We start from the raw sequence: 19813 nt of genomic DNA, 5'->3' as shown, positions 1-19813 counted from the left end.
AACATACACACATTTCTTTTATTTGGCAAGAACCAGTTCCTACAGTAGTCACTTTCTCAGCAAATAGTGGCTTTTGTTTCATTTGATTTGAATTTAGCTTCATTGGCAGCAATAGTCATACTTCACATTTTGTCTGACTGACTTCATTGTTTTTCAGTATGGAAGTTTGTAAGTGTATTAGTAAAAATAATTTTTTCCTCTCAGCTATATGATTTGTTCCTTTTACCCTCAGCATAATGAAATAAATATTTCATATGTGTAAATAAAGTTCCAGTGTATAATCCAGATATAATGTACCAATAGTTTAATAACTTACATTTCTTTGTGAGCCCAACTCTAACCAGGATTAAAATGATTTTGTACTGTTTCTTTGATTTGCTCTTAAATGACCAGTACTGAAATGTAACTCTCTTGAATAATCAATATGTACATGTAGTAACAATTGATAGCATATATTACGTCTATAACAGAAATATAGAAATATTAGTGTAGGACCATGTAATAATAAGTCTTTCGTATTTTAAAAGTGGAGTTTGTCACTGTAGAAAAGAATTAGTGACAAACTGAAACTTTGTACTAGTGTTCCATTAATTCATTCAGTAGGTCCAATTTGGAAGAGAAAATTAAAGGCTGTAGGTACATATTCAGCCACCACAAGTTACTTATAAAGTTTCTTTATTCAGCTGATTACAAATGACTTGTAATAAAAAATACTTTAATGGAAAATGTATATGGTTAGCATAAAAGCAACTACTTTGAAAAGCTACTATTTTTCTGTGTGTACTGTTTAGCGTTTAGTCAATGTAGGCCCTCCTTATGAATGAAGGCATGCTTGCAATAAGCACTGTCACCTATGTCTATTTTTAATCCCAAAATTTGTGCAATGTAATTAATGTTTCAGTAGCTTAAGTGATAGGTGCAGAGTCCAAGTTCTACAATGCTTTTCTTATTTCTTGTGAAAGTTTATACAGGTGCACACTCATCACATCACTATGTGTTAACACTAATAAGTGGTTCAGTTCAATACTGAACACACCTAGTCCACATAAATTTTTGGCTATGATAATCTAAAGAGCAATACATCACTAAAAAAGTGTTAAGACATTGTGATTTTACCAAATATGTGTGTAGATAATACATTTTTATGAAATATTTCTAAATAAAAATTATAATGTTCCTTAATAACTCCCTTTGTTTTACTTTTCATCTAATCTTGTCAGTTATTTGTCTTTCAGAATCTATCACCATTAGTGTGAACTAATATTTCAGCAGTCCTGATCATTAGATCACACATTGATAAATTAATTCAACTCATTCCATAGAATCTGCCATGAAGAAGAACACCAGAAAAGTAAAATGAAGCATTTTTTAGGAACTGCATTACTAATTAACTATTGCTAATTTGCAATAGGATATTTGGAAATACTCAAAGTTGTGATGTTATCTACTACACACAGTATTCATGCCACACACATTTGTTGAATAATTACTGTTTACTTTAGCTGATTTGTCACAGAAGATAAAAGAAACATGTCAAGAGTGTGGAGAAATAAAGTAGGCCAACACCCTGGTCTTCAAGTCAACACCGAGAGAAAAAATTCTGAGAGCAATGTACATTAAACTACACTCGTTCATTGGTTCTGATACACATTACCTCCAAGTTAGCTTGTTACACGGCTTGGTCCCAAGGAATTATGCACATTGTGTGCATCAGCTGAGTTTGCAAAATAACACTGTTTTTCATAACTTTTCTAGACTGTGTATGATTCTGAAATTTTAACAAATTTGGAAAGATAAAAAAACCACTTGTTTCAAAGAAAGATAGAAGTTTTAGAAAAGTAGTGTGAAACAAAGAATAGTTGTTACACTTCCTTTCAAATGCTTGCACATTTAATCCATATTTCAAAGCCAGCCATATCTCAAATAGTACCTGCCATTTTCGAAGCATTGGCTAAAGGAATGAAGAATTATTTTATTCATTAAAATACTTGTTGTTGTTGTTGTGGTCTTCAGTCCTGAGACTGGTTTGATGCAGCTCTCCATGCTACTCTATCATGTGCAAGCTTCTTCATCTCCCAGTACCTACTGCAACCTACATCCTTCTGAATCTGCTTAGTGTATTCATCTCTTGGTCTCCCCCTACGATTTTTACCCTCCACGCTGCCCTCCAATACTAAATTGGTGATCCCTTGATGCCTCAGAACATGTCCTACCAACCGATCCCTTCTTCTGGTCAAGTTGTGCCACAAACTCCTCTTCTCCCCAATCCTATTCAGTACCTCCTCATTAGTTATGTGATCTACCCATCTAATCTTCAGCATTCTTCTGTAGCACCACATTTCGAAAGCTTCTATTCTCTTCTTGTTCAAAGTATTTACCGTCCATGTTTCACTTCCATACATGGCTACACTCCATACAAATACTTTCAGAAATGACTTCCTGACACTTAAATCTATACTCGATGTTAACAAATTTCTCTTCTTCAGAAACGCTTTCCTTGCCATTGCCAGTCTACATTTTATATCCTCTCTACTTCGACCATCATCAGTTATTTTGCTCCCCAAATAGCAAAACTCCTTTACTACTTTAAGTGTCTCATTTCCTAATCTAATACCCTCAACATCACCCGACTTAATTCGACTACATTCCATTATCCTCGTTTTGCTTTTGTTGATGTTCATCTTATATCCTCCCTTCAAGACACCATCCATTCCGTTCAACTGCTCTTCCAAGTCCTTTGTTGTCTCTGACAGAATTACAATGTCATCGGCGAACCTCAAAGTTTTTATTTCTTCTCCATGGATTTTAATACCTACTCCGAATTTTTCTTTTGTTTCCTTTACTGCTTGCTCAATATACAGATTGAATAACATCGGGGAGAGGCTACAACACTGTCTTACTCCCTTCCCAACCACTGCTTCCCTTTCATGTCCCTCGACTCTTATAACTGCCATCTGGTTTCTGTACAAATTGTAAATAGCCTTTCGCTCCCTGTATTTTACCCCTGCCACCTTCAGAATTTGAAAGAGAGTATTCCAGTTAACGTTGTCAAAATTTTCTCTAAGTCTACAAATGCTAGAAACGTAGGTTTGCCTTTCCTTAATCTTTCTTCTAAGATAAGTCGTAAGGTTAGTATTGCCTCAAGTGTTCCAACATTTCTACGGATTCCAAACTGATCTTCCCCGAGGTCGGCTTCTAGTTTTTCCTTTCGTTTGTAAAGAATTCGTGTTAGTATTTTGCAGCTGTGACTTATTAAACTGATAGTTCGGTAATTTTCACATCTGTCAACATCTGCTTTCTTTGGGATTGGAATTATTATAGTCTTCTTGAAGCCTGAGGGTATTTCGCCTGTTTCATACATCTTGCTCACCAGATGGTAGTTTTGTCAGGACTGGCTCTCCCAAGGCCGTCAGTAGTTCCAATGGAATGTTGTCTACTCCGGGGGCCTTGTTTCGACTCAGGTCTTTCAGTGCTCTGTCAAACTCTTCACGCAGTATCGTATCTCCCATTTCATCTTCATCTACATCCTCTTCCATTTCCATAATATTGTCCTCAAGTACATCGCCCTTGTATAGACCCTCTATATACTCCTTCCACCTTTTTGCCTTCCCTTCTTTGCTTAGAACTGGGTTTCCATCTGAGCTCTTGATGTTCATACAAGTGGTTCTCTTATCTCCAAAGGTCTCTTTAATTTCCCTGTAGGCAGTATCTATCTTACCCCTAGTGAGATAAGCCTCTACATCCTTACATTTGTCCTCTATCCATCCCTGCTTAGCCATTTTGCACTTCCTGTCAATCTCATTTTTGAGTTTTTATATTTTCTCCTTTCATCAATTAAATTCAATATTTCTTCTGTTACCCAAGGATTTCTACTAGCCCTCGTCTTTTTACCTACTTGATCCTCTGCTGCCTTCACTACTTCATCCCTCAAAGCTACCCATTCTTCTTCTACTGTATTTCTTTCCCCCATTCCTGTCAATTGTTCCCTTATGCTCTCCCTGAAACTCTGAACAACCTCTGGTTCTTTCAGTTTATCCAGGTCCCATCTCCTTAAATTCCCACCTTTTTGCAGTTTCTTCAGTTTTAATCTACAGGTCATAACCAATAGATTGTGGTCAGAGTCCACATCTGCCCCTGGAAATGTCTTACAATTTAAAACCTGGTTCCTAAATCTCTGTCTTACCATTATATAATCTATCTGATACCTTCTAGTATCTCCAGGGTTCTTCCATGTATACAACCTTCTATCATGATTCTTAAACCAAGTGTTAGCTATGATTAAGTTGTGCTCTGTGCAAAATTGTACCAGGCGGCTTCCTCTTTCATTTCTTAGCCCCAGTCCATATTCACCTACTACATATCCTTCTCTCCCTTTTCCTACACTCGAATTCCAGTCACCCATGACTATTAAATTTTCGTCTCCCTTCACTATCTGAATAATTTGTTTTATTTCATTATACATTTCTTCCATTTCTTCGTCATCTGGAGAGCTAGTTGGCATATAAACTTGTACTACTGTAGTAGGTGTGGGCTTGGTATCTATCTTGGCCACAATAATGCGTTCACTAAGCTGTTTGTAGTAGCTTACCCTCGTTCCTATTTTCCTATTCATTATTAAACCTACTCCTGCATTACCCCTATTTGACTTTGTGTTTATAACCCTGTAGTCACCTGACCAGAAGTCTTGTTCCTCCTGCCACCGAACTCCACTAATTCCCACTATATCTAACTTTAACCTATCCATTTCCCTTTTCAAATTTTCTAACCTACCTGCCCGATTAATTGACCTGACATTCCACGCTCCGATCCGTAGAACGCCAGATTTCTTTCTCCTGATAACGACATCTTCTTGAGTAGTCCCCGCCCGGAGATCCGAATGGGGGACTATTTTACCTCCGGAATATTTTACCCAAGAGAACGCCATCATCATTTAACCATACAGTAAAGGTGCATGCCCTCGGGAAAAATTACGGCTGTAGTTTCCCCTTGCTTTCAGCCGTTCACAGTACCAGCACAGCAAGGCCGTTTTGGTTATTGTTACAAGGCCAGATCAGTCAATCATCCAGACTGTTGCCCTTGCAACTACTGAAAAGGCTGCTGCCCCTCTTCAGGAACCACACGTTTGTCTGGCCTCTCAACAGATACCCCTCCGTTGTGGTTGTACCTACGGTACGGCTATCTGTATCGCTGAGGCACGCAAGCCTCCCCACCAACGGCAAGGTCCATGGTTCATGGGGGGGATTAAAATACTTATAACACATTAATATAACCAAACTCTGTTTAAAATAAGTCATGATTGTAAAATACTTCAGCGAATTATTTACACAAGAATAGAAAAACTGGTAGAGGCCAACCTCAGGGAAGATCAGTTTTGTCGTAATGTAAGACACAGGTAATAGTGTGGCCACAAAGAACAAGGGTTTATTAATCTGCATACAATTACACACACACATAAAATGGTACATTGAATAGTATAATGCATTTGAGGAGGAGCACCTGCTGTGCTCACCTAATATAGGGAAGACTGCCGACAGATGGGGAGGCGGGTGCAGTATCATGTACACAAGTCACAGATGGCCTCTGGTGGCCAGCCAGCACAGATGCTGATGGCAGAGTGTATGAATCTAGCTTGCTGGTGGCCATGCCTGCAGTGTGTATCCACGTATGATTCACAGGGTTATAGCACCCCTTCTGCATTGTGAAAAGGACACGCCTATGATGCAAATGTCAGAATGACTGTTTACACATGCATGTCATCTGTGGTGGGCACCACAGGTGGTGACGCTGATGGCAGAAGGACATTCCATGCTGGAACTTGTGAGTAAGGGTGGAAGTGACATGCTGTGGACATGTGCGGCAGCTGGCCCCCTGCAACATACCAGAAGAGAGGATGATGAGGGCACAGGAAGCATTTTGATATCCAGAAACTCAATGTAGCAGATCTGTATTGATGGCAAACATGCTGGCTGCTTGGGCGGATGCCCCAGGGATGCCATCATGGAGGGACCTGCTGGCACCAACACAGCCAGCAATGGAAGTGCAGACGGCAGCACAGCCACATGGGTAGGGCCATCAGCAGGCATCAGGGTGCTGGACGCCAGAGGAGTGGCAGGAGGTGGAAATATTCACAAGGAAGGTAGGTCCACCCCCATTGCAGGAATGCCCAATGAGACCTGCTGAGGGAGGAGGCAGAGGTGATGGCAATGGTAATGGGCACATGGCACTCACCACAGTGTTAAGACACAGTTGATCATGATGGTGCACCACTAGCCTATCACTGCCATGCACCATAAAGAGGTAGTGGCCGTAACAGCTGTGGACTGTGGTTGGAGTCCATTTTGGTCAGCAGCTAAACTCCCACACCCAGACTGTTGAGCTGGGAGCGAACCGTGACGAGGGCCACTTCAGCGGATGTTGGTGAGATGGCATAAGCAGGTGGATGAAGGTGTAGGGTTGACGACCATGGAGCACCTCAGCTGGACTCCAATACCCAACTGGCGTGAACCTGTAGGAACTCAAGAAGTGTGTCAGTGCATTGTCTGTGGCAAAGTCCTCTAGGTACTACTTCATTTGAACCTTAAACATGCAAATGAGACATTCTGCCTCACCATTAGATTGGGGGTGAATAGGAGAAGCTGTTTCATGGTGAATGCCTTGACAGACACAGAAATCATGGAAGATCTGCGACACACGCAGCAGACTGTCACCTTTCACACATGTAAATGGCAATTCTTCAACAGAAATTTTTTATAAAGGGTCTGAACTGTAGCCATGGATGATGTCACAGGACAATGGACAACATATAGAAATTTAAAGAAGGCATTAATAATTAACAATGAAGTGAGGATGGGTCCCGCACAATCAGCATGGACACGTTGCCACGGATGCTGCAATGTAGACCATGGGGTGAGTGACACAGCTGCCTGCTGTGTGGCACATGAAGAGAAAGCTGCAACAAAATGCTTGATGTCATTGCTGATGGTGGACTAAACATGTGCCAATGAGCCACAATGACTTGGCACACAGCACTTCTCAGTGTCCTCGATGCAGGAGCTGAAGCACATACTGCTGCAATGCAGCTTGGATCACAGCCCTGGGTGACAGCCGATCTGTAGCTAAGACAACACTACCCTCAAACACTGAAAGGGGTGACGGAGAGCAAAATACTTATGTAAAGGGTCAGAAGCCCTGCCTGGAGGCCTGTCCGATCAATCATGCTGAAGAAAGTGAACAACATGGTGCAAAACAGGATCATCAGCAACAGCAGCTGTGATCCTGGAGCCCGTAACAGAAAACACTTTCACTGTACACTGCGCCGCACATATAAGTGAAAACAAAGTAGTTCATCCTGATCAAAACCAGGGATCTGACCCCCTTGGAAGCCTGGACAGTGCCTCAGCATCGGCATCCATGCAAGTGTTAGGCCGAAGATGTTTTTCATAGTTCTAGTGAGACATAAACAAGGCCCAACTCTGAAGATGTGTGATGCCTTGTCAGGCAAAAAAGCAGGATTAAACCACAAAACCAAAGGTTTGTGGTCCATAATGAGGTGGAATTTACACCCACACAAGAGACCATGAAACTCTTCCTTCTCAACTTACAAGTAGTCCTGAGCAGAGTTAAGTGTATTTGACACATAAACTACTGGACATTTGGAACCACCCTCATAGTGATTTGCAAGAATGGCCCTCAGGCCATACTGGAAGTGTCCATTGCCAAGACCAGGTGGTGGTCAGGATGGAAGGTAGCCAAACAAGGAGTGGAATGTAATTCAGATTCCAAAAGTGTGAACTCGTGCACACAGGCCAGTGTCACTGGAAAAGAACATCCTTGTGATGTAACTCATGGAGAGGATAGGCCAGTGTTGCTGCAGCAGTAACAAATCTGTGATAACAATTTTTGCTAAAGGTGCTTGGAGTCCTTTGACTTTTGTAGGGTGAGGCAGAGCTGTGACAGCTGTCCCATGATGATGAACAGGCGTTACACCATCCCAAGAAACTTCAAACCCCAAATACACAGCTGAAGGCTGAAAAAGTGGACTTGACCACATTGCACTTCAACATAGCAGTTTAAAAGACTGAAAAATGAGTGTCAGTTGCATAAGTGTGCATCCATGGATGCACCTGTCATGACGATGTCGTCAAGGTAGCTGGTGCACCCCAAAACGGACATTGTCAATTGTTCCAAGAAACTTTGAAAATCGCAGGGGCTCTAGCCATACCAAACAGGAGGTGCTGATGTTGGTACAGTCCGAAGCCCATGTTAATCAGAAGGAGCCTTTTCAAATCCTCATCCAATGGAACCTGTATATAGGCTTAGATAAGCAAAACAAAGGTGAAGCTGATCTTTCAGTTTTTTTAACAATCATGAGGGTGGGAGGTCACTCACATTGTGTAATAGGCAGGATGACCCCAACAATATTAATCTGTCCGATCTGGATTTCACTTCATCACCCAAGATCACTGGAATAGAGCATGCATGGAAGAAATAGGCTAAGCCATAGGTTTCAGAGTAATGTGGGCCATAAAATTATTGGTACAATCTAATCCATCTGTAAAAAGAGACAAGAACTCTGAACATAGAGAATCCATGGTAACTTTTGGTAAGAGACTTGGTCAGAAAGGAGATGCACTGCATACACAATAGAGAAACCAAAAGCATTGAAAGCATCCAGACCAAACAAACAATCCATGCCAGCATCACCCACTACAGAAAAAGTAAAGGAATGAACCACCAATTTATACACACTAGGATCTGCAAATTGCCTTATAATTGGAATATGCTGCTTGTTGTAACTCACCAACCATCAAATAACAGGAAAAAATGCCAGAGATCCTAAGTCTACGTAAGTTTGTGATTTTATCAAGGTCTCAGGTGCACCAACGTCCAGTTGTAGATGGAGCACATTGTCCATCAGTCACACTGCAATAAAAATTTGTTATTATTCATAAGCACTGGATACACACAATTAACATCCATGTCCATACTTCAGGAGAAGGCTAGGAATAACACACAGATGCTACACGTCCTTTTCTTCTGCAGCTGTTGCAGGTCACCCAGCATGTTGGTCATGGGCAGCACAGTGAGCACAAAGTGCTGCCACTCTTGTGTAGTTGCTGTTGTTTGGCATGTCACTGTCGAATGTGGGATGGAGGCCGTGTTTGTACTATCGCCATAACATCCTGCCCCTAAGAACTAACTGATCCCCAACGACCAGAAACAGGGGCCACTGTGGTGACTGTACACTGAGCCTCAATCTGATCAGCAACAGTACAAGACACCTTGAAAGAATGGGCAATATTTAACTCTTCAGCTAAATGTGGATTTTTGCTCTGTAGTGCACGTTGACCCACCTCCTTGTCAGGAGCCAACTGAATGATGACATCATGGACCGTAGCATCAGTGCGGAAATGAGCTCTGATAACTAACTGAATTTCCAACTGAGGCCGTAGAGTTCAGCTGCCCTAGCCTGATAGGACTGGTGGGGCAGTTTATGACAATGACAGGACTCAACATGTGCTGCAATGATATGCATGCATTTACAGTGATAACTGGACAACAACCTTCACATGTCGTCGAACGAATGTGACGTGGGTTCCTGGAGTGGGGCTAACTGACACAACTACTAGTGGATTGGAGGAGACTTCCAAGAAAGAAACAAAGCCTTACACCGGTCTACATCAATGACAGCAAAGGTGAGGAAGTCATGTCAAAGCCTCCCAGTCTTCAACTGCGTTATTGTAAGGGGGAAAGGGCGGCCGGTACACCTATGTTGTGGGAGCTGGTGTAGTGAATGTGGCCAATGAGTTCACGATAACAATGGTAAGAGAACACTGATTCCCAAGGACAGGTTTGAGCACTGTCTCCATGGCTGGAAGAACTCGGGGAGTAACCAAATAGGCGTACACATGGAAGGGAAAACAACAATTGTCTCTAACTGTGTTGTAATGTAATCCACAGTTAATAGTGTAGCCACAAACAGAGTTTATTAATCCACATACAAGTACACTCAAGCACAGAAACAGAACAATGCATAGTATAAAACAACCAAGGTTGAGCACTTGCTGCACTGTCCTTTTACAGAGAAGAATTTTGGTGGATGGCATGGTGGGTGCACAAGTTGCGGCAACCTCTGGTGGCTGGCCTGTGCAGGTGCTGATGGGGGTTGTTTGAGTCTGCCGTGCCAATAGCCACACATGTGGCACATATCCAGGTTTATAGCAAGTTTGGGTTCCAGAGAAAAGTAGAAGCATGTGAGGCAATACTGATCTCGACTTATCTTTGAATATATGTTATTCCAACCCTTTTTATTTTCTGTTAAAGCTGATTTTGTGCTTTTTGACTTTCTACAGTCTCTCTGTACATCATAACATAGTACTGACTCATCATCAAGGTCCATGGTCTCTAATTCCTAATGGAAGATTCGATTAGCATTGTGCAGGATCTTTTGTTAGTGACTCAGAAGTCCAATGTGAGAGCCCACTTGGCAACCACAAGTAGGGCAGCGTGTATCACACCAAAAGAGTGGTCTGTCCTAAGTGCTTGTCTACATGCTTGTTTTTCAGCTAAGTTGTTGAGCCAGGCACTGTCATGGAATTTGCTGCCATCCCTTTCATCCACCTACTGCAGTCTTTGGCAAGTGCCTCCCGTTTTTACAGACCTAGGTCAGCAACTTTCCTTTATTGAAATAAATGGTTGGAATTCTTTTAAAAGTTGCTGTAAGATCTATCTTTTATTTATTGGTGGTGACTAGTTTTGGACATTATGCCCATTTTCAAAGTATCCTACAAAAACAAAGTTCAAATAAATGTAACAATAATTATACAACTGAAGTATGATTATAGGCATTAGTTCCTGTTACGTACAAGGTTACATGAAAGGTTAGAAATGGTCTTCATAAATAATTAAAATACAGTCAAATAAGCATGCTTGGAGACAGCCACTGCAGATAGTCCAGAATGGCAATACAGATAGTCCAGCACAAAATACACAAACTATGGTTAACGGCACTGATGTTCGAAAACATCACCAGTTACCAGGTAAAAGAACCAGAGGCTGCTAGTAGTGCTGTGCACAAAGGGCCAAACTGATTATTATCCAAACAGTTGTTCTATTGTAATGATAACATTACAAATTACACAATGAGAAGTGAAATAAATTAAAACCACATTTTGGTCTTAATTGGTTCAAACACCATTAAAATAATAACAACCTTGTAAAATTATGATGCAACATATGGTGTGATTTGCAAGTTACATAACAAGGATACAGTGAAAACTGCCAACAAGAGTAATAATTTTAAAAATTACAATATAGAATCAAATAAAATATAAATCTCCACAGTATTCATAAAAGGCCCTATGGCATCACAAACGATGTAACATGTAGTCTTAATAAAATATTGTACAAAATCATGTCTATAGGTACAATTTTAAAAAATTACCGTACAGAATAAAAAATAAAATGCAAATATCTCCATAGTTTTCATAAAAGACCTTACAGCATCATAGACAGCATAACATGTAGTCATAGCAAACTACTGTACAAAAACATGTCCACAGTTACAGACAGTATATTTCTTGTCATCTAATAAAAGAATATCATGACATAAAATATTATTATTAAAAATGATGAAATATCTATAAATTATCCAAATGGGGTATAACATATAATTTGGTTAAGAAGTACAAAAATGAGCCTTTATTTACAGATAATAAAACTTCTTACAGTGGTGTAGGCATTATATGGCCAAGAACTATGTGTGATTACAGAAATGTAGAAGAGGCATGTGTAACATGCCTACTTCATCTGTCCCAATGTATAAAAATACAGTGTGCCCATCACAGCAATAGCAAGCACACACCAACATGCCAAAAATATGAATATAATTACAGGCTTGTACTGCAGCATTATATTTGATTAATAATATAGTAGTTCCATGCCCTGAAGACTATTCAAAATGGTCCAAACAGACCTTCGAAGGCCCAACGGTACCGACCGGCCATCATGTCATCCTCAGCCCACAGGAGTCACTGGATGTGGATATAGGGGGGCAGGTGGTCAGCACACTGCTCTCCCAGACCTATGTCAGTTTACGTCACCGGAGCTGCTACTTCTCAATCAAGTAGCTCCTCAGTTTACCTCACAAGGTCTGAGTGCACCCCACTTGCCAACAGCACTCGGCAGAGTGGATGGTCACCCATCCAAGTGCTAGCCCATCCCAACAGCACTTAACTTCGGTGATCTGACGGGAACCGGTGTTACCGCTGCGGCAATGCTGTTGGCACCCTGAAGACTATGCCAGTCATAAAATTATAATGTCTTCCATAACTTTATATACACATTCTATCACTGGTACCTGGAGTGAAACTTCCATGAGGCTATCTCATTTACTAGTACTCCTGGCATGAACAACCTACCTAAGGGATTGGCATCCATATCGACCAAGTATTGGACAAGTTGAAGTTCCTGCTTAAACATGGCAAAAAAACCCATTGTACTAAAGCCTACTTTTTCATTGAGTACCTTATCCAGTTCTTTGATTTTATTTTTATATATTTCTAGTTCTTCTAAAATATCAAGCTGCAAGTCTTTAGAGGTGACATGTAGCACTTGCATTATCTCCTGTATACTACCTGTTACATGCGCCTGGTTCTCATCTGAAGGGAGACTGTTAATGCACATCACCATCAAATGAAAAAGGCCTTTATGTCACACAGGATAGTTTGAATCATTTCATCTCTGTGTGTGTGTGGGGGGGGGGGGGGGACTTTCAAAAAACAGGATTGAGACTGTTTTTATTTGATACCAATCATTGCTTTGCTCCAATTACAGAATGCTTTCTAAAATTTTAAATTGCATGTTAACTTATATATAGCAGATGCATCAAATTTCTCAGTACCATGCTGTTGTACCTCCTTACTCAATTAGTGTTTCGATCTATGCTGCCTGGAATGCCGTCTGAAATCTTTTGGGAAAGGCTGTTCCAGTTTCATAGTTTTTGGTCCATGGTACTGTACTATCAAGAATTTTTTATTTTATGGACTTGGAGTCTTAACCCATCTGTGTTTCTAATACATCCATGTGATTAATTTACTCTTACCGGCATTTGTCACTGCAACTTGCCTAAGTATGTCAAGTTTTTTTATGAACCTGGTTCTCGGCTAATGGGAGCCTGTTAATGCACATCACCATCACATAAAAAAGGCCTTCCTATGTTGCACAGGATAGTTTGAATCATTACATCCATGTGTGTGGGCTTTCAAAAAATGGAAAAAACCTTATCTCTTCCCACTTTATGTCACCATTAAACCAAACAGTTTATTTCATTACCTAGCTCATTATCAAGTGTGTATTTAATATTCATATGCTGCTGTATGTATTTGTTGTGATTGGCTGCTACATGCCCATTCCCTCCCTTAACTATAAGAAAGGTATCATCAATGTAGCACCTATGAAAATGATTTTATCTGCTATCCAAGTGTTATTCATGAATATCTTCAACACCAAGTCATTATTGAAAATATTTGCCAATAGACCCAATAAGCAGCTGACCATTGCCAAACCCCCTTTCTGTTCAAATACTCTTGTCTAGTTCAAAGAAATTATGTTCGAATCTGAACTTCAGAAGGTCCGTGAACACAATTACGTCCCCAATAGCTGTGGTTGTCACATATTAGATTTTGTTTACTAACCCTGAATATGTCCTCAATAGGGATATTTTTGTAAAGGTTAACAATATCAAATGAAATCAAGTACTATATCCTCATTGAGCTGAATCTGGCAAATACTATGATGTCCGCTACACAATAATCTGTTTGAAACATGTTTATGTTTTAAGTTTTTTAAAAAGTAACTTATTCAATTCTACCATGGCTGCATTTCTTCCATTCACAATAACACACATATTCTTGTTTTCTTTATGCAGTTTTATCTGTGTGATCAAAGGGGATAATCTAGGATTCATACTGATCATACTACTTTTCTGAAAAGGGAAAAACAAAACATGTGTCCATTTCACATTATTCTTGAGAGCTACCTGAAAAAATGTAGTGTTTCCTTATCTGTGAATGTTGTATTGTTATCCACTAAATGCTGCAACACTTTGGTCCTATATTCAATTTCAAAAATAACCACTGAGGCATTATCCTTCTTTGCCATAATTGTCATTGTCTTATGGTTACATAATTTACAATTAATCCTCTCTATGAGCAGCAGTTTACCATTCTTATCCTTGTTCTGCTCTTCTTTTAACAGTTCCCTACACAAAAGCTTCTGTGCTTTACTCACTACCTCTGCTTCCTCTCTACTATTAAGTTTGCCATAAGCACACACTTCTTCACCTTAGATTTGACTTCAGCTATGCCAACATCAGAAAGGGATGCATATGGAGAAAATCCTTGTTTAGAAGTGCCATCTCTTCCTTTGTAAAGCATATGTTGGTCAACTTTTCAATCTGACCAGAAAAGGAATGGGCCTTTCTGACACTGACAGAATTACAAATTATAGAGTGCAGCAATCAGTCGTCTTTCTTAGATTTTATTATACAAATCCAGATTTCGGCTAGTAGCTAGCCATTCTCAATGCTAGCTACTAGCGGAAATCTGGATTTGTGTAATAAAATCTAAAAAGGATAAACGATTGCTGCACTCTATAATTTATAAGTTGCAGTATCGATAGCTGTGATACTGCGCCTGCCACGAGAAGAAACGCAGGTTGGCAGCAAAGTTGCTGTGGGCCGCCACGAGGGCGCCCCGCCACACGGCAGCCAATAGAAGAAGAGCACTGAGTCTTCCTGCTGAAAAGACGACGAGCCATACAGCAGACGTACACCAGCTAGCCAGTGGAGAAGAACAAATTATCTATGAACACTGTATCCTGACCTTTGCTTTGCTCGACATATCAGAAGTTATGTAATCTGTTTATTTCTCTTAATACAAGTTATTACTAATTGTTTGCTTTGTGTTGCGTATCCTCACATCCTGGAAAGCTTCCTCAAATTGAACCCACACTTTTGCTCTGCTTATCCACTAAGGATACAGCATAAGTCACTTACATCGCTGAGTGCATCCAATTTCCAAATGGGATGTAACCTGAGTGATAGAATTATCTTTATTGAATGCACTCTTTCCACATAAATGCTTGCTTATACTATTGTACTTAAAAAAAAAAGTCTCTGTACTTATTGTTTACAGCTTCCACAACTTGTTCATTAAAAACTCCTCTTATTTCACTCTTTATCCACTGGAGTTCAGCCCTATGCTTGATAGCTACAGCATTCCTAGATATGTTGCGTATTCTCACCTTCGCATACACAGATATCACACTGCACTGCAAGCACTTACGTTAAAATAATCCTTGCAACATGCCTTGGCTAACTGTGCTTTCTTTTTCAAATAGATGTAAGCATCCTGTACTTACATATTTATGGAGGTCCAGCATGCTGCTCCTCCCACCTGTCACAGTCAATATTAAATGCATTCATATCACACTTGATACAATCTTTAAAATACAATGCAGATGTTCCGGGGGTCTCTTGGAAAATGCTATCTCATTAAGTAGTGCACATTTGGGAAGACAGAAATGGTCCATATGTTGTAGGTGTCCTAGTCAACACATGTGATGGTCCCTGAGAGTGGCAGTAATGCTCAGTAGCTTAGCTGTATTCAGAACGATCCCACTTGTCACATGTTCCCTCCATGTTGCACCATGAATGTTTTGTAAGCACCACAAATGATAGATGAGCTCACATTATTGTTTTGCATATGATGTCTAGATCTCGGCATCATACAAGAAGGTGCTCTCCTCTCATTCTTGGTGGATGAGCATTTTTGTGGCCACTGTAAGGTTTTTATTATGCCATACTCTTGTGCAAAGCTTCCTGATCACCACTTTGCCAATTCTCATGTTTATTTCATTGTTGGTAAGATCTTCTGACACTTCTTACCTAACAGAATTTCTTGACTACATTCAGCAAAGAGTCCTCTTACACTACAGGCCATTAAAATTACTACACCATGAAGATGACGTGCTACAGACACGAAATGTAACCGACAGGAAGAGGATGCTGTGATATGCAAATGATTAGCTTTTCAGAGCATTCTCTTAAGGTTGGCGCTGGTGGCGACACCTACAACGTGCTGACGTGCTGACATACACAAACAGCAGTTGACCGGCGTTGCCTGGTGAAATGTTGTTGTGATGCCTCGTGTAAGGAGGAGAAATGCGTACCATCACGTTTCTGACTTTGATAAAGGTCGGATTGTAGCCTACCTTGATTGTGGTTTATCGTATCGCGACAGTGCTGCTCGCATTTGTCGAGATCCAATGACTGTTAGCAGAATATGGAATTGGTGGGTTCAGTAGGGTAATATGGAATGCCATGCTGGATCCCAGTGGCGTCGCATCACTAGCAGTCGAGATGACAGGCATCTTATCCGCATGGCTGTAACGGATTGTGTAGCCATGTCTCGATCCCTGAGTCACAAGATGGGGCCGTTTGCAAGACACCAACCATCTGCATGAACAGTTCAATGGTATTTGCAGCAGCATGGACTATTAGCTCGGAGACCATGACTTAGGTTACCCTTGACACTGCATCACAGACAGGAGCATCTGCAATGTGTACTCAATGATGAACCTGGGTACATGAATGGCAAAACGTCATTTTTTCGGATGAATCCAGGTTCTGTTTACATCATGATAGTCGCATCCGTGTTTGGCGACATCGCGGTGAACGCACATTGGAAGCGTGTATTCGTCAACGCCATACTGGCATATCACACGGGATGATGGTATGGGGTGCCATTGGTTACACATCTCGGTCACCTCTTGTTCGCATTGATGGCACTCTGAACAGTGGACGTTACATTTCAGATGTGTTACGATCCGTGACTCTACCCTTAATTTGATCCCTGCGAAACCCTACATTTCAGCAGGATAATGCACGGCCGCATGTTGCAGGTCCTGTACGGGCCTTTCTGGATACAGAAAATGTTCGACTGCTGCCCTGGCCAGCAGCACATTCTCCAGATCTCTCACCAATTGAAAACGTCTGGTCGATGGTGGCCGAGCAACTGGCTCGTCACAATATGCCAGTCACTACTCTTGATGAACTGTGGTATCATGTTGAAGCTGCATGGGCAGCTGTACCTGTACACGCCATCCAAGCTCTGTTTGACTGAATGCCCAGGCGTATCAAGGCCGTTATTACGGCCAGAGGTGGTTGTTCTGGGTACTGATTTTTCAGGATCTATGCACCCAAGTTGCGTGAAAATGTAATCATATGTCAGTTCTAGTATAATGTATTTGTCCAATGAATAGCTGTTTATCATCTGCATTTCTTCTTGGTGTAGCAATTTTAATGGCCAGTAGAGTAATTTAAGGCAGGAATATCCATGTACACTTGAGCCATAATCAGAGTCTTATATTCAGCCAGTCATAGGGAAGAGCTTGCATGCAGTGATTAGTTCTTGATAAGAGCACTGTGTCAGAGAAACAAATTTATTGATTCCCTGATCTGCTACTGCTGATATATCCATCTTGCCTAGGCAAAAATTGCTCTCGTGTTCCTTAAGGTGGGTGTTAATGCTTCTTTTTGTAGTTTCTGTGTACACTTGACTCCAAATGCAAGGGACTGTATGTACTCCTGCTGTGGCAAGAGGCGGGAATAGGTTCTCTGCAATATTCAAAATTCATCGACTTTCTTGCTGGTTTAAACACTGAATCCACAGTCATTTCTTCTGAAAACAGTTCTTAAATGATTAAGCTTATTCTCCAAGTATTGTGGTTCATGGATTATTGTAGTCCTGTCCACCATTAGTTGGTGGAATTTCTGTGAAGGTATCTATGTGCACGAGTAGATTTTCTTTAGACTTTATGCCCTAATGTTCTGTCAGATTTTTTAGGTAACTGTACATCCCAGAATAAAATCTGACCTCTTTTCCAGAAGTGAACTTATTTTTAGCAGAAATTAAATTAGCTGTTCTTTGAAGATTTGGACTTGTTGAACGTGAATATCAAGGTTAAAATTGTCTTATAGCTCAGGGCTACAGGTAAATAAGGTGCCTACATTACACAGACACACTTACTGGACATTATAAGAGCTACATGCAAAGGCATTGTGACAAAGGTTCCTGGGTAGTAACTGAGTGATGTGGATGCTTCCATTACAGTTTGGCAACACTGCTTTACACCATGACTCATGTGCACACTATCCTGTCACATGAACATTGTTGATTGTAGAAACCAGTCGCAATATTAACTGTCATCTGTCACAGCTTTATGCACTTGTGCTGTGTTAGTTCTCTTGGTACTGAAACAAGTGTCATGGCAGTTGGCAGTGAATGTATGTAAGCTGAAATGTTGAAATTGAAGAATTGTATTAGTGTGCACTTGTGTGCTTTCACAAAAGTACCCCACACTTGCAGTAACAAACCTGACAACTTTTGATATATTCGAGCACATGTTATTTGTGGTTCAAGAAGGCAACCATTTACGACAGTAACGAAACAAGCATATGTCTTGTATTCTGGGTGTCATGTTGGAAACCAAGATAAATCTTGGGCTCCACACATGTGTTGCACCTTGTGTTCATTTACACTGAATGCTTGTATGCATTGTAAAAATGTCACCACAGCATTTTGCATACCTGCTATTTGGTATGAACCCACAAATTGTCCATTGGATTGTTATTTTTGTATGGTACCTTCCTTGAGGAAAGGAGTCAATACCAAGAGGAAGAGGAATATTTAGTACCCTGACATCCCATTTGTCATCTGCCCTGCGGCTAATGGTGAAGAATTGCCAGTTCCTGTTCCTCCACATGTACCACCAATGAGCAGTGATAGCAATAATACTGAACTGACGCATACAGCCAAAAACTTGAATTCATCTGCCAGTGACACAGGCCCAACATTTACACTGACATCATAATCTGGAGAACAACACAACATTAGGCAGTGTGACCTTAGTTATCTAATTACGGATTTAGATCCTCCAAGGCACTAAGCCAAACTTTTGGCCTCATGGCTGCAGCAATGGAGACTTCTCACTGACACAGTAACTGTGTATGTGTTCCAGGAGCTTCAGAGAAAATGTAAGTGTCATTTCAGTACTGAAGGTGACATTACATTCTGCAGTGACATTGACAGTTTGTTGAAAGACCTGAACATTACATACAAACCAGATGAGTGTGAACCCTTTATAGATGGCTAAAATATGAGCCTGAAGGCAGTACTGTTATACAATAATAATGAAAGTCCATCCATTCCTGTTACTTAAGCTGCCGTAGCTAAAGAACGTTATACCATGTAGAAAACAATTCTCAACTGCGTTAATTACAGTGATCATAAATGACTGGTATGTGGAGATTGCAGTCATTGTGATGCTTTTAGGTTTGCAAGGAAGACAGTCAAGGAAGAAAAAAGGACCACATACAGAGAAAATGGTCTCCACGAGCTGCTCTGATGGCTGGGTCAAAAATATTGCTGAAGAACTTCCAGTGAATTAAAAAAAAATTGTTCTCCTACCATTGCATATTAAGTCGGAACTTGTGACAGCATTTGTTAAGGCTATGCACATGAATGAAGCAACATTTCAGTGTTTGTGTAAGAAGTTTCCATAACTCATAAGAAGTTTCCATCTCCAGAGGGGATTTTTGTTGGTCCACAGCTAAGCCAGCTGTATGAGTCCACTCTAACAGCTGATCAGCTGTACATGTGGCATTGTTTTTGTAATGTGACAACATGGTTCTTGGGAAAAGGAGAGCCAAAAATTACATGGGCTTTGTGGATGAACTCATTCATGCCTATGA

General features: G+C 40.7%; 1 pseudogene; it reads right to left on the bottom strand.

The window, feature by feature from the left end:
- Nucleotides 1–12167: 12167 nt before the first annotated feature.
- LOC126191828 (5S ribosomal RNA) lies at nt 12168–12285 on the bottom strand (annotated as a pseudogene).
- Nucleotides 12286–19813: the final 7528 nt, after the last annotated feature.

The sequence above is a fragment of the Schistocerca nitens genome, chromosome 6 (assembly GCF_023898315.1).
Source record: "Schistocerca nitens isolate TAMUIC-IGC-003100 chromosome 6, iqSchNite1.1, whole genome shotgun sequence".
Classification (NCBI taxonomy): Eukaryota; Metazoa; Arthropoda; class Insecta; order Orthoptera; family Acrididae; genus Schistocerca; species Schistocerca nitens.
The sequence above is the reverse complement of the archived record's forward strand: the minus strand, read 5'-3'. Positions and strand labels throughout refer to the sequence as shown.